Source organism: Periplaneta americana, chromosome 1 (assembly GCF_040183065.1).
Source record: "Periplaneta americana isolate PAMFEO1 chromosome 1, P.americana_PAMFEO1_priV1, whole genome shotgun sequence".
NCBI lineage: Eukaryota > Metazoa > Arthropoda > Insecta > Blattodea > Blattidae > Periplaneta > Periplaneta americana.
Genome location: NC_091117.1, coordinates 109351938 through 109367867, shown reverse-complemented (window position 1 = coordinate 109367867; position 15930 = coordinate 109351938). Strand labels below are relative to the sequence as shown.

General features: G+C 35.4%; 1 long non-coding RNA gene across 1 annotated transcript; it reads right to left on the bottom strand.

Moving 5' to 3' along the window:
• Window positions 1-1696: 1696 nt before the first annotated feature.
• Window positions 1697-7210, bottom strand: LOC138699655 (uncharacterized). Its single transcript, XR_011332057.1, has 3 exons — window positions 7059-7210; window positions 6863-6976; window positions 1697-2694 (listed from the first exon to the last, which is right to left on the bottom strand). It is a non-coding gene; the product is annotated as an uncharacterized lncRNA (long non-coding RNA).
• Between the last annotated feature and the right edge of the window lie 8720 nt (window positions 7211-15930).

Here is a 15930-nt window from a genome sequence, read left to right as displayed (position 1 = left end):
TTCACGAATTAGGCCTCTGTAGACCTGTTTCGGCCCAAATTTTGTTTGAAGGTATTTTCTATAAGCTATATTTTTATTTTTTATGATCTCCTTAATTTCATCATCCCAAGATCTTAATTTTTTCTTTTGTGTGAAAGCCTTATATTTTCCGATGCTCTCCGTGGCTGTCTGTGATATTTGAGTTTTAATATTTTCCCATTCTTTGTGAATGTCTTCATCTTCAGGTATTTCTAACATTTTTTGTTCAAGTCTTTTTTGATAAAGCCAGCGTACACTGTCGTCATGGATTAATCTAATTTTGTAACGCATTAATTCTTTTTTGGGGGCATTTATCTTTGTTAAATGTAGCCGTCTTGGTGTATATCTCACTTTTGCTAATACAAGGTAATGATCTGATCCAATGTCACTTCCTCTGAAGACCTTGACATCTAAAAATAATTCGGATAATTTTCTATTTGCTATAAAATAATCTATGATAGATTTTGAGCCACGTGCTGACCATGTATACATATGAATATCTTTATGGTTGTAAAATGAATTCATGATTTTCATTTCATTGTATAATACAAAATCTCTTACTTTTTCTCCATTATTGTTTATGGTAGGTTCTCCAAATTTTCCTATGGTATTTTTTATTTCGATGTTGCCTATTCTACCGTTTAAATCTCCGGCTAATAATATGTAATTATTTTTATTTACTTTATTCAAAATTTCTTGCAACTGGGCATAAAACAATTCAGTTTCTTCAACTCTTCCTTCCTCTGGAGCATAAAGACTAAAGAAAGTTAGTTTGCCTCTTCCTATCTGGAGTTGTACTTCTAATATTCTTTCATTCCAGTATGTATAATTGTTTATTTTGTTTTTTATTGATTTATGAATCCAAATCATTACTCCGGCCTGTGCTCTTGTCTTCTTATTAACACCATTATATATGATTATGTAGTTTTTTGTTTCAGTTGTACCTTTTAGTTTCTTTTTTGTTTCTGTTATTGCTGCTATTTTAATCTGCTTTTTATTCAATATTTCATCTAGTTCTTCTTCTTTACGATTGATCCCTCTAACATTCCAAGTAGCGTATGTGAACATATTTTGTTTTTTCCAATTTCGTTTAACCGTTGACTTGCTCTGGGTTGTCATCAAATTATCTATCCTTATACTGCTTGTTTGAGGCTTGAAAGTAATGTAGTTTTCCCTAAGATAGGTTACTAGCCTTATCGTTAGGTAGTCCAGTAGTGGGGCTGCCACTTTTAGCCTCTGGACAGGCTTGTAATGCAGCATTTCCTCTGCATTTGATGAAACAGTTATACCGCTGTGAGTCGGTCGCCATTTCCTCGTTGGTAGAAACAGGGTGGACCACGGGAAGGTGAGAATGGCATTTGGATAGGAGAGGCTGTATGTTTCGCGTCACTATCACAACATGAAAAATTAACATTTTACATCATTAGAGACATTATTTTTGAAAAGTAAATTCTTTGCAAGCAACACCTTGAAAAGTTTATATTATTTACATCGTTAGAAACATTATTCCTGAAAATGAAATTCTTGGAAGCATTTATAATGCAAAGCAATGTCACATTTTAGACATCGTTTAGTTTGACACAACAGTCACGACAGAATTGTCATTCCAGCGACATATCAGTAATTTAGAACCTTCATCGTACTTCATATCAAAGAAACCTCTCTGTTTTCTTCATATCAGCCAGATTTGTTAGTGAACACTTCTGTCCCTGTAAGGCCCATACCTATTTCTGTGAATATATCTACAACGTTCAGTGCATTTCACTAAATGAGGAAAATGAAAATTATGCATACAGTAGGCAACACTGAGAGACAATAAATCCAGTATTGACTAGGCTATGATACTTTATTTTGGAAGAGATGGACTAAAACAATTTATGCGAGGAAAGCGAATTAGGTTTGGCTACAAAGTTCACTTTCTCACATAAGTTCATCTAGAAAGGGCCTCACCTTAGACAACCTATCGCTCTTGTCAAGTTGTGTGTTGCCATTTAGATGAAGGTTTCTCATTATTTCATCAAATCTACTGCGTCTCATAGCTCTGACTATTGAATCATTTCTTGTGTCGCTGCTCTCTTCCCAGTATATTCGACAGCGTGGGACTTTAGTATATCCACTTACAAAAAGAATCCCAAGGAGTGTTTTGAAATCATTTGGGGAAAAAATAAATTTATCCCAGCCTTTCTGCACCGCATACACAACACTTTGGTTTACAATATCAAGTACAAAATTTTCATGGAAAAATAATTGAAAAATATCAATTGGCAATAAGTTCTTTTCATGTTGGGATTCGACTCACAATTTTCAATTTCCTCATTTACTTTTCTTTTCAGTTAACAGTAACTTGGTAAATCACTCTTTTTCCATTTTCTTACAATAGTCCCTTTATCTCCTGACAGGCTCTGATATTTCACGTATTTCTGCACCTTCTAGCATCTATTCATTCTGTGCCTGATTTTATATTATTATATAAACTTTTCCATATAATGAGGACCATTATCCCTTCAGCCCCCAGTGACAATTTAGATTATTTATGTTTCCATCGAAGTCCTCGTCAGCACTGTCTTCATCGATATCACTTCTAGCTTCCGGTGGAGATATAAAAACATTTATAAAATCTTCCTGAATGTTTGGTTCTCTTCCATGATTGTCATTATTTCATGTACACTCAGGCCCCTTGAATATAAAACATGAATAGAATAACTATTTCATGCGAAAAATCGAATTCCATAAGTAAATATATATAATTATTTCACTAATCTCAGAAAGACAGTTTTGATATTCCATGTGCCCGGTGTTGCAAAAACGCACCACCAACATTCAGGCATACATTACAGAAGTAACGTTTCATGCAATGTCCAGCTACTTTCACAAGAAGTGTCCTAAGAGTCTTTAGATTGTAATATATATAAGAAAAGGTACAATAAAATTATAAAAATAAACAAGAATTGCATTCCTTTATGACAGTCTGCAAACATTTCAACACTTGTAATAATCACTTCTTTTCTTCTCAAGTATTGCGCCAACAATGAATCAGTTACCAAATGTTTTCAATAAACCAGGTCTACCAACATCAGTATAATAGATAATGTGTGCCATAAACTTAACAAATACTAAAAACCATATTTCACACACGTTTAATAGCAAAGAAGTAAAATGTTGCGAAAACGCATCACCGGGATAATATGGGTTGGGAATCTTTACTCACAGGAAACTTGAAGCATAAAGAGTCACATGTCAAGTACAATAGTTAGTCTTCTGTAACATAATATGGAGAAAAAATCGTCGTACAAATTAAGGATTGAAATATAACATTCCTTCCGTCTTTATCTTTACATCCGTGTGCATTGCTGCAATAAAAAGCAACACACGAAATAACCATACTTATTCAGCTCTACCAAACAAATGGCGGCTCGTGGACTGTTCAATTTACGAGATGCTCGGGTCAGGATAATCAAGCGTGTGAGATTACCAAGAGCAGGTTGTGAGATTGTTAACTGCGCATGCGCGGCCATCTCATGCACTGCCAGTAAGATCCATACCGGCAGAGCCTTCTTTAGTTACAAGCCGGGGCCATACGTCGGCAACACTGTAATTAACTGTCACCCGGAGGCTGACCGTACAGTACACGTGTTTGTGCTAATGCCGATTTCCAATGTAAATTAATATGACGATATAAGTGTGTGTCGATGGAATTATGTTTGCGGTCGTACCAAACGTTAATTGTTGATGTATTATAAACTAAATGGGTGTTGGTGATAAAAAAACAAGACAATAAATTAAAATAAAATGGTTGCAGTCTTTGGGAATTTTTACGGTTATGGATGACAAAGTAATTGACTATTCTATTAAATATTGTATAACCACATTTTTATATTCTTATTTGTGGTTTGTGTGTATCAGAATTCTAGTCAAATTGTTGGGTCTCGCCTGCTATATCAATAAAGTTACGCCGTTGGTTTTCAAAGTCATTGTAAACAGCTGTTTTGTGATCCCATAAATGTTGCAGTTTTGTTGAAGATTCGGAATGCCTGCTATACGTCAGAACTGTCTATAATTTGCAGATGCATATAATCACTTTGTTGGTTTGGTCAATGTTACTTATGTCCCGCCCACTATAGAGACATAGGCCAATTTTACACATATTTAGTATTAACTTGTTGCTTCTTTAACAGGTTGGGTTTGGTTAGTTTAGGTTTTTGTTATAGCCTACCTTGCATATACGATTACAGCGCAACATTGGCAGTGATAAAAGTGAAATATTCGTTCAGTGGGCGTTGGATACTCTACATTCACCCTGTATTTACATCCTTATACTTTTATTATAATAGGAATGTCAATAGTTTCTTCTGTTTACATTTTATTTTAGGCCTATTTGCATAATTCACATTCTTAGCTTGTTTTCTGTAGTTATATTTATTTAAAATTATATTTTAGAAAGTTTATAACAAATAATTTAGGATAACAGTATTGTTATGGTGACTGGCCAGGTTCAAACTAAAACTGGCTTCCTGGACATCTGAAATATTTATAGAAAAACATGACATAATCACATGAAATTAAATGCATATGATATCCTACACCTTTCATGTCAGAGGTGAAACAACATTAAGCGGCAAAACATTGTCAATTTACTAGCCACATAATTGTTAATTGATTGGAATAGGGTATAGCGAAAGTACGTCATTATTTTATTTATTTTTGGTACAAGTAACATTTCTTTAAGTATTTATTTATTTTCCCTTGTACCATCAATAAAAAGACAAGTGTGTTTTTATTTTTTTTATTATAAATGTAGTTCCTACGACACATAGGCACACAGCACTTTCTAGGCATCTGAAATATTTGTAGAAAAACACGATAGATAATCGCAGAAGATAATATTAAAATATATCCTAAACCTTTCACAGATGAAACACCATTAAGTCGCAAAACATTGTCAATTTGCTAGCCACAAATTTGTTAACTGAATGGAACTTAAGAATACTGCGTAGGAACTTACGTCTTTATTGCATTATTGATTTTATTATTTTCGGTGCAAGGAATATCTTTTTATTTATTTATTTACCTTTGTACTATCAATAAAAACATGTTTTTTTTTTGTAATTATTTTAAGTGGCAGCCTTTGTATGTAAGTAGCCTACTTACGCCGTATTTGGAGTATAGCTAATTGATTGTAACAAAACACTATTTTCGAACCCGTAATAATTTACATCACTACTCTGAATCTTGATCTTACCTTTGTGCATGAAGTAATATTGAAAAAATACGCGTTACGCATAACGAAAGCAATGAGCAAACACAATATCACTCTAAAATCTCCCGCCTCCACTCTGCGTTGCCAAACCTACCCATGCCCCGGCTTGTAACTAAAGAAGGCTCTGATACCGGTAATTACACGAGAGGCTCGGGTCAGGATCATCAACCGTGTCAGATTACCAAGAGCAGGTAGTGAGATTGTTAACTGCGCATCCTGCGCATGCGCGGCCATCTCATGCACTGCCAGTGAGATCCTTACTGAGAGGAGTGTTATATTATTAGTCCTCTTGATCCTTACCGCTATTTACTTCATGCGAGTAAACGGAAGGTTGTTATTCGAATATTTACATATGAATATACAAATGTGCTACGTAAATATTGCTTACCTACCTCTAAAGATAATTAAACGGAAGCTTGTTATTGGAATATTTACGTGTGAATATATAAATGTGCCATGTAAATATTGCGGATCCTTACCGGGATTCACTTTGTGCGAGAAAACGGAATTTTGCCATTCGAATTCCGTTTATGTATTGTTTATATATTTACATGTGAATATGCAAAATAATGGGCCACGTAAATGTTGCTACCTGCCTGTAAAGGCAATTATTTAACTGGTTCGAAAGTGAGTGTATTTTTATTCCCTAAGGATGAAGATTTACGCCGGAAATAAATCAGGATGATGCATCGGGATAATTTTGTCAGTCAATGTATTTTTATTCCCTAACCATGAAGATTTACGCTGGAAATATATCAGGGAGATGCATCGGGACAGGGGCGGCCCGTCCTTATGTGCTACAGTGCTACAGCACAATGATAATTTTTGCTCAAATAATGTATTTGTAATACCATAGTGCTTGATCTGTCATTTGACAATTTCCCGTGGTTGTGTTCATAACGCGTTAATAGAGTTTAATGTGTAACACTTTTATTAAGCCGCCAATGCTTATCTACTACAATAGTCATTTACATGAGTAAGATTTCTACATGAATGTTTTCGATACCATTTTTTGTATCATCTTCAGATGCATTATAATTACAAATTAGCAATTAAATTTGTAAATGATTGAAAACCTAGCCATTGGAGTGTGTGTTCCGTGAACTTCCATTTCGTGGTTAAGTGTGTGATACATTTATGGATGTCGCTTGTACGTGTGTGTACTAGTAATTAGTGCTCATAGTTATACTAAGCTTACTTAATATCAATCAATTTCTAAAATGCAATATAAAACTTATAATATAACAACAATATAAAAACTTTTATAAAAGGACACTTGTTTGGTCGCTTTTGTTGTTCTGTCATTTGAATTCTTTAGTGTCTTGCCGTTGAATGGGGCGATTATAACTGTTCTCTCTTTGTTTTTATTTAAAACTGGAATGATGGCGTTAAGAACTTCATAATAAGAAAATGCTGAATCATTATGTAAGAAGCAATTTGTAGATCACTTGTTTAAATCACTTAGTTTGCTGTGAAGTAGTTTGGGGTAACTTACGAATTATTATTTTCACTTTTGCACTGTGTGTTGTTGTTGTATCAAAACTTTATCTACTTTTTACTTATCAAGTAACCACTTGTTGACATTACCATTTTGAAGTTCACTGTTGTCCATTATTTCCTATGCAAATTCGATCGTCTAACAGGTTGAGTTACAATTTGGTTTGATGTCGAGCTCCGTATTCAAGCAAAGCCAGTGCTTCTCTGTAACAGTGTTAATATAATTAATGCTAGAATTTAGATGTTTTAAGTTGTAACTATATCTTATAATAGAAAATAAACTTACAATTCAGCTGTTTTGCATGTTGTGTCCTTGTCGGCTGCGTGGCTGAGCTGGAATGACGGGGCTCGCTCACAGAGTTGTGCTTAATATACATCGAATGATACCGGAAGTGGAGGGGGGGTTGGAGGTACCTGTGTGGTGGCTATATGCTTTTGTTTTCGCGGGAGCAGTATAAATAAATTAAATAAGGGATTGTTAGTGTTAGTTATTTGTTTATTAAGGAGGGAGTGTCCTGAGTTATATTCTTTTGCTATATAAAATTGTTCAGCCGTGTCTATTGAGGGATTGTTTGTAATTTTTATTATATTTGAATCATTCATTTATATTGGATAACTCGTGGTTTTCATCAATAAGATGTTGTGCAAATTTAGATTTATTTCTATTGTAAAAGAATTCCGTTGTATGTTCTCTGTATCTGACTTTGAAGTTGCGTCGTGTCTGACTTATATATGTTTTTGTGCAGTTTTTACATTTTAACTGCTATATGCCGCTATTTAGGAATGGTTCGTTACTGTTGGTTTTATTGGGGATTATGTTGTTTAATTTATTGTTAGTTCTAGGAGCTATATTAATGTTTTGTTTCTTGAAAAAATTACAGAGTTTATTTGAGATTTTGCCGTAATACGCCATACTTTGCCATTGTTTATTATTTTTTACCAGTTAAAATGTAAAAAATGTAAAAACTGCACAAAAACATATATAGGTCAGACACGACGCAACTTCAAAGTCAGATACAGAGAACATACAACGGACTTCATTTACAGTAGAAATAAATCTAAATTTGCACAACAGCTTATTGATGAAAACTACGAGTTATCCAATATAAATGACACATACAAAATATACCAGTTAAAATGTAAAAACTGCACAAAAATATATATAGGTCAGACACGACGCAACTTCAAAGTCAGATACAGAGAACATACAACGGACTTCATTTATAATAGAAATAAATCTAAATTTACACAACATCGTATTCATGAAAATCACGAGTTATCCAATATAAATGACACATTAAATGAATCGGTCATTGCAGAAAGGGGATAAGTCATAAAATCTTACTTTTGAGATAATCAATAAAAACTGTTTTCTTCTTCCAATACTGGAGTAATCATTAGAAATATTTTTTCTTACTTTGTTTATGAATAGTGAAGTATAATACATCATGTTAGACATCTGACATCTCAAACACTTTTGTTTAAAGTTGTTTAATCGAACCATGACTTATCCCCTTTCTGCAAGGAATTGTTAAATATAAAAGAAAAAATATATATAAATTACAATTTTGGGCTAATGTAATATTTGAAAACTAACTAAATGTTAATAATTACAACGATAACGATGTTTTGTGTATAATTACTACATTACTGTCACCATTTACATATATATATATATATTTTTTTTTTCATTTCAATCATTATTCCTACTACAGAAATGTACCAATATGTAATTTTATATCACAGTTTTAAATCAGAACTCTACTTTTAAACTAAAACTTAAAAACTGCATGTAGGAGAGCACAATAAAAATACACTAAAGTACTACACAAAATCATTTGTTTCAATTTTTACAGAGTGTATTGTTAGACGTTGGAAGCCACGTCGTCTGTAGATTCCTTGTCACAAGGTGGCCAGTTCTCTTCGTAAAAGGAAGTGTGTTCCAATGGAATGTATTGCCTCACTGTCGATACGTCTCCAAGTTTTTTTTTTCGTATTAATGGGAATTTTCCCATTGTATGCTTTTGTGTAGGCATTACTATGCGTCCAGAACCTGGTTTTTTCATACAGAATCTGTGTTTCCTCATTTCACTACCAATGAACAAACTGGCAGTCACACATCCTGAATCATCTTTAGAGTAAACAAATTCACTGAATTATGCTGAAGAAAACATATTCTTATCTTTCCCTTTCTTCCTCAGTGTGTCTAATGATCAGGTGGTTTTCTTGTAATACTCTGTCCACTAGTATTTAAAATTCAAAATATCATCAGTAGTAACTGATTCTACAGAAAATCTGTTGTTTGTGTTTGCCTGGTGGATCAAGGTATTTTATTGGTCTGGCACATAATGTATACCCTGTCTGTCTTCCTTAGTTTGCGCTTCACTACACCAAAGTTGCGGTCACAGGGAAGAAATGAATGGCCTCGTTGTGGAAAATAATGATTGATTTTGTTAAATCTCCCCATTTGGGTCAGTGCAAGCAACAGTCGAATTAAGATATAATTGTTATTTTGCCCTCCACAGTTATCAGAGAAAAGATACAATTCCTTGACTGAAGAAGAGACATTATTTTCAATGTAGTTCAGAAGGAACACACTTTATTTGAAGATTTGTGGCCTATACCTTCATGATAGGAATAGAAGTGCGCCGTATGATCTTTGAAATTGTGAATGATGAAAATTATTGATGACCCAAAGTTGCGTCTAAACAAGCAATGAGTAGTTTCTTACCCACATTGTTCTCCTGTCGTACAGGCTGCTACAGACTTCCCAATGGAATTGACGTTCCAATGCCTTCAGTTTATTTTTCTTATTTATATTTCTGCGGTAGTTAATTTCATTGCGTTTACGTTTACCACTAATAACACAGTTTTCTTCCCCTGGGTCACTTACTACTTCTAGCTTATCTGTCATTTTCCTTATCACCTGATGGGCGCGTAACTTATTAGATCCGCGGCACTCAGTTGCGTCACGTCGTCGGTCAGTGCAGAAAGAAGGTAAGTCGCTGACTTGTCCCCTTTCTGCTATGACTGCGCTGCTTATGGTACTCTGCTTTGCGTTAAGAATGAGCAAATTTGTCCCATTTCTGTATGGAAATGTGTGTCTAGGTCTGGAGAAAGCAATGGCACTCTTAACTCATTTTCGCGTTTTTCATGACTTATCCCCTTTCTGCAATGACCGATTCAAATATAATAAAAATTACAAACAATCCCTCAATAGACACGGCTGAACAATTTTATATAGCAAAAGAATATAACTCAGGACACCCCTCCTTAATGAACAAATAACTAATACTAACAATCCCTTGTTTAATTTATTTAAACTGCTCCCGCGAAAACAAAAGCATACAGCCACCACACAGGTACCTCCAACCCCCCCCTCCACTTCCGGTATCATTCGATATATATTAAGCACAATTCAATAAGTCGCAAATTGAAAGGACAGGGACCTCTCAAATTGCAGCTTAGATTTCACGGTGCTTCTTCCGACGGCCTTCACATGCTTTGTCATCGAACAACAGATGACAGCGTCTCGCCATCCTAACGGCAAACACCAGCCATCTCCTCCTTGCCCCGTTCCGTGATCACTTGATCAAATCTCAGTCCACCTCGCGTATGTGGTACCTAAGAGGTTACGTCCAATTTCGGCTTCCCCTTCAAAATTTTCTAGAGCTCCTTCAGTGGAGCAGCGTAACCCGGAGTGAGACTAGTGGCCAACAGGCTTGGAGCTCACATATTTAGTTTTGTACAGCCCCCAACCCCTTGCAAGGACGCGTTTTGCGTACCTTTTAAATTTGTCCTCCCAATTCTCTTTCGATTTTTCGAGCGCAGACCGTAATCGGCACGCGCAGCGAGCCCCGTCATTCCAGCTCAGCCACGCAGCCGACAAGGACACAACATGCAAAACAGCTGAATTGTAAGTTTATTTTCTATTATAAGATATAGTTACAACTTAAAACATCTAAATTCTAGCATTAATTATATTAACACTGTTACAGAGAAGCACTGGCTTTGCTTGAATACGGAGCTCGACATCAAACCAAATTGTAACTCAACCTGTTAGACGATCGAATTTGCATAGGAAATAATGGACAACAGTGAACTTCAAAATGGTAATGTCAACAAGTGGTTACTTGATAAGTAAAAAGTAGATAAAGTTTTGATACAACAACAACAACACACAGTGCAAAAGCGAAAATAATAATTCGTAAGTTACCCCAAACTACTTCACAACAAACTAAGTGATTTAAACAAGTGCTCTACAAATTGTTTCTTACATAATGATTCAGCATTTTCTTATTATGAAGTTCTTAACGCCATCATTCCAGTTTTAAATAAAAACAAAGAGAGAACAGTTATAATCGCCCCATTCAACGGCAAGACACTAAAGAATTCAAATAACAGAACAACAAAAGCGACCAAACAAGTGTCCTTTTATAAAAGTTTTTATATTGTTGTTATATTATAAGTTTTATATTGCATTTTAGAAATTGATTGATATTAAGTAAGCTTAGTATAACTATTAGCACTAAGTACTAGTACACACACATACAAGCGACATCCATAAATGTATCACACACTTAACCACGAAATGGAAGTTCACGGAACACACACTCCAATGGCTAGGTTTTCAATCATTTACAAATTTAATTGCTAATTTGTAATTATAATGTATCTGAAGATGATACAAAAAATGGTATCGAAAACGTTCATGTAGAAATCTTACTCATGTAAATGACTATTGTAGTAGATAAGCATTGGCGGCTTAATAAAAGTGTAACACATTAAATTATAGCAGCTTATCAGTAACAAAACAAAAATGAAATTGCGTTATAGAGTGTTTAGTCTTCGCTCTTCGCTCTTTGGTGCCTCAGGGGGTACATTGTGCTACTCAAAATTCTACATGAGAATGTAGATAATTAATGCCCATGTGCGAAGCTGAAATAACTGCTCTGATTAGCTATTTTTACGCGGGGAAGTGCTGTAGTCAGCTTCAGCACAACACAGCTTGGGGCTAGCAAAAGTAAAGCGTAACGAAAAAATGCTTGTTTGTGGAAGAACTCGGAACTATATACAATGTATTTGGTAATTCAAATGTCCGACTGCTGCTGCCATCTACCAGCTTTTTGAGGTTCCTCCTGAATCAGTCAGCAAGGGACGGAAAATGAAATCCGAAAATTGAAGCCAAGGAATTATGTGACCGTATAATTCAGGAAACTACTCATCGTTTCCAATCTTTAAGCTACCTATGCGCAACAAAATTGTTAAACAGCGAATTTTTTGGCAATTTTTTTCATAATTTTCCTGAACGCGAAGTTGAAGTTGCTCTCAACAGCTATACTGTACTGAACAAAACAGTGTTAAAGACACAACTTGGAGTTCTATACGGAAGATCCGACTTCCGAAGTATAGATGTAGCTGTCAATTGTTACAATACATAGCCTCCAACAATTCACAGGATCCATTCTGTGAAGTAACGAAGTTGTTAAATATTTTGATTACAATACCAATGACCACTGCTGAGCCAGAAAGATGTTTTTCTTGCTTGAAACGCATAAAAACGATTTTAAGGAACACTATGTCCCAAGATCGCCTCACTGCTCTTGCAATACTGTCAATAGAAAAGAGTATAATGTCCAAGATGGAGGGGTTTCACGTTTAACACCAGGATAATTGACAAGTTCTGCAGTAGGAAGGAACTCCATATTTCGTCACTAGGCGAGTCTCAATTTAAATACATATAAGTGTATACAGTAGGCCCATGTAGAGATTGTAGAACACTTATTATTTTGACCACCAGCCGCTACTGCCTCGGGATAATTTTGTCTTAAATGTGAGGTAAGTATTTAGTAGAATTCGAATAAGAGGTTATGTATGTAGAGGTTATGTAACATCGACTGATATGTAGGCTATGTTGTAAAACTTAACTTGAGAAACAGAAACTAATGAGTATTAATTTGTTTCGGAGGTATGCGAGTTACATTTTGAAACCCAGAATATTGAAAAGAAGCATGAGTGTGGGAAGACTGGGAGATTATGAACAACAAATGTAACGTTCCCGTCTTAAAAAAGGTAAGTTGCAATTCGTAAAGAGAAATTAGGCTACATAAGCTGTAATAGCTTCCTATACGCTGGTGTAAAGGTCTACGCACACCAACGCGGTACGCGGGACGCGGGAGCGACAGCGAAACTTGTAATCCCGCGATCGCTGCGAAATTCGTCGTTCTCTTCACACCAAAGCGGGATGCATTCGCGAATAGGATGCTTCTTGTAGTTGCCGAAGATGATCATAGGTTCGTTCATATAGTACTACACTCTTGCTATCACAGCAGAACCATTGTTAACCGAAACTCCGACTAAGAGAACAGACATTCTTTTTGTAATACAAAATGTTCTCATTCATTACTGCGCCCTCTGTGGCTTTCACCAAAAACTTTATACTAACAAGACGGACATCTTACAGTGTTTTGCGTGATATAATACGGAGACATCTTGCATGTGACGCTCCTAGCGGCTCCTACGAGACTCTACAGACAGCACCGGCTCCCCTCTTGGCGCATGTGCTCTGCTTTGTTGATGGATGGGAGGGAAGAGTCAAATGTGTTTTCGCGCGGATTCTGACTAAGTGTATTTTTGTACTTGTTTTGCTGTATTTCTGTTATAATAGAAAGTTTTAGTATTTTTATGTTTGTTTGTTTTATTATGTATGCTTGCGTTTGTGGTGAAAACTTTGGGTACGGTACAGTAATTTAAATAATAGAAAGTTTTATTACCTGTTTTTTGTTTTACTACGTTTGCTTACTATGCTTGCGTTTGTGGTGAAAATTTTGCGTAATTGAGATTTGTTTTATTTCACGTATTGTTATGGTTCCACGCAGTTTTTGTTTATACAATATAGTATAAATTATTGACATTAGACCTACATATTTTATGTTTCGTTTCGCAGTACATCGTGATTTGATTTTGATGTTTGTGCAGTTAACATTATGAGTTTATATTACATATTATGTATTAGGGCCTATAGGTAATAGGCTCTAGACTAGTGAATTTTTATTATCCGATTCATTGAACATAATTACAATTTAAAAAAAAATATAGATATGCGTGTGGAAAGAAGTGAGCTTCTGTATGGAGGCACGTGTTGTTTAGGCTTAATAGGGCTATTGTATTTTATCACGCACCGTACCATATCACCACAAAACTAAAGACTAAGAAATCGTGTTGTGAATGATTAGTTCTTTTACATGAATATTTTAAATCCAGCTTTCAAAACTACGGCGTCATTCCAAGGTACGTGCTGTATTTTGTTATTTTAGAAAATAAGCATATTCTAATATGCCTTTAATGACCATGATTCGTATTTTAACATTTACACTATATATGACGTAAGTTCGATTACAGTAAACATAAACACTTAGATACTGTTAGTACCAAGAATTATTTTATTTTCCATTGCGAAATAGATTTAACTTTTAATATCACTAAATTTATTTCGCTATATGCAAACCTAATACCAAACACCTACTTCCCACAGCATTGCACTTCTGAAACATCTTTCTTCACTCTCTTCCACCAAAAAATTGCAAGATTTAAATGCCCGGTAATAAAGCAAACTTTAGTGCGCATGCGCCAGCCGAGAGACGGTGCTGTCCGTAGAGTCTCGTGCGGCTCCACCTCTAAAATAAGGGGAGAATTCAAACTCTTCATTTAGACTTCGATAGACACTGCTGGTGAAAGGACGTGTTTTTTACGCTACTTCTTACAAGGAAGTCATTGAAGAAAACTTAGTGTATTAGAACTATTTTCGTGTTGTGTTATTTAGTTTTGTGTGTAATATATATATATATATATATATATATATATATATATATATATATATATATATAGAATTAAACTATTAGTGATTATAAAACGTAAAACTTGTGTTGGCAGAATATCAGCACAACATCACCACAAGTGGAAACCCGATAGCGGGTTCTCACAACATGGCCAATTCGATTCAACGTGACAACATGGAACACGAATCTACTACACAATCATCTGATTCTGTCGACGGCACAGCCTCTACACCCGTACGAGTCTACAGACGACCAAAGGAAAACCTGAGCATCATTGAAAGTCAACCAGGAGTATTCACTATCGTGACTACGAGTAAAACATCGCCAACAACAACAGTAACAAACAGCACCAAAACTGTAAGTACAAATATCACATCAACAGTGACACCGACAATAAACAATTCTTCTGCTTCCTCTTCAAAGAGAGAACCTAAACAAACGGAAACCACAAAGAAACAAAAATGAAACCAAGAGGGAAACGAACACTGGCAGTCAAATATACACCCAAGTATACCATTAAGTAATTCATTTTCTCCTCTCGAACAAGAAATGGACCAAGTACATATTTATGAACCCATGGATGACAACAATAAGCAATCCACTACCCCAGATAATACGACTAAAATAATTAAATTGCCACCAATAGTTGTAAAAAAATTACCAGATGGAAATTTCTTTGAACAAAACAGGACAATACAAAGTAGGCTGAGTCCACCCATAAAAATTAGTTACACATCTGGCGGCATAAAATACTACACTTCATGCAAAGCTGACTATGACAAACTCTATAATATCTTACAAAATGAAAAACTTCAATTCTATTCCCATGAACCACGAGAAAACAAACTCATACAAGTAGTACTAAAACGACTCCCCGCATCTGTTGAATCAGCTGTTGTAAAGGAAGAATTAGAGAAACTAGGCTACGCAATAGAACATGTGCGACAAATGACGATGCCATATCAACAACCAGACGGATCCGCTCAGCGACGCCCAATTCCAATCTGGGTTATAACACTTCCAAACATTGAATTTTCTAGAACCATTTATCAATTACACGACATCAACAACCACTTAGTAACTATTGAAGCCTACCGACCAACTCCTCACGTAACACAATGTCACAAATGTCAGGGGTTTGGACACACATCAAAACGTTGCAATCTAGAAACTCATTGCGTAAAATGTGGAAACGATCATTTATTTGTAGACTGTCCCTCGAAAGGAACCCAATACCCAGCTAAATGCGCCAACTGCTAAGGAACACATACTGCCAGTTACGGACAGTGCCCAATTCAACAAGAACAACGAGACTTGCTT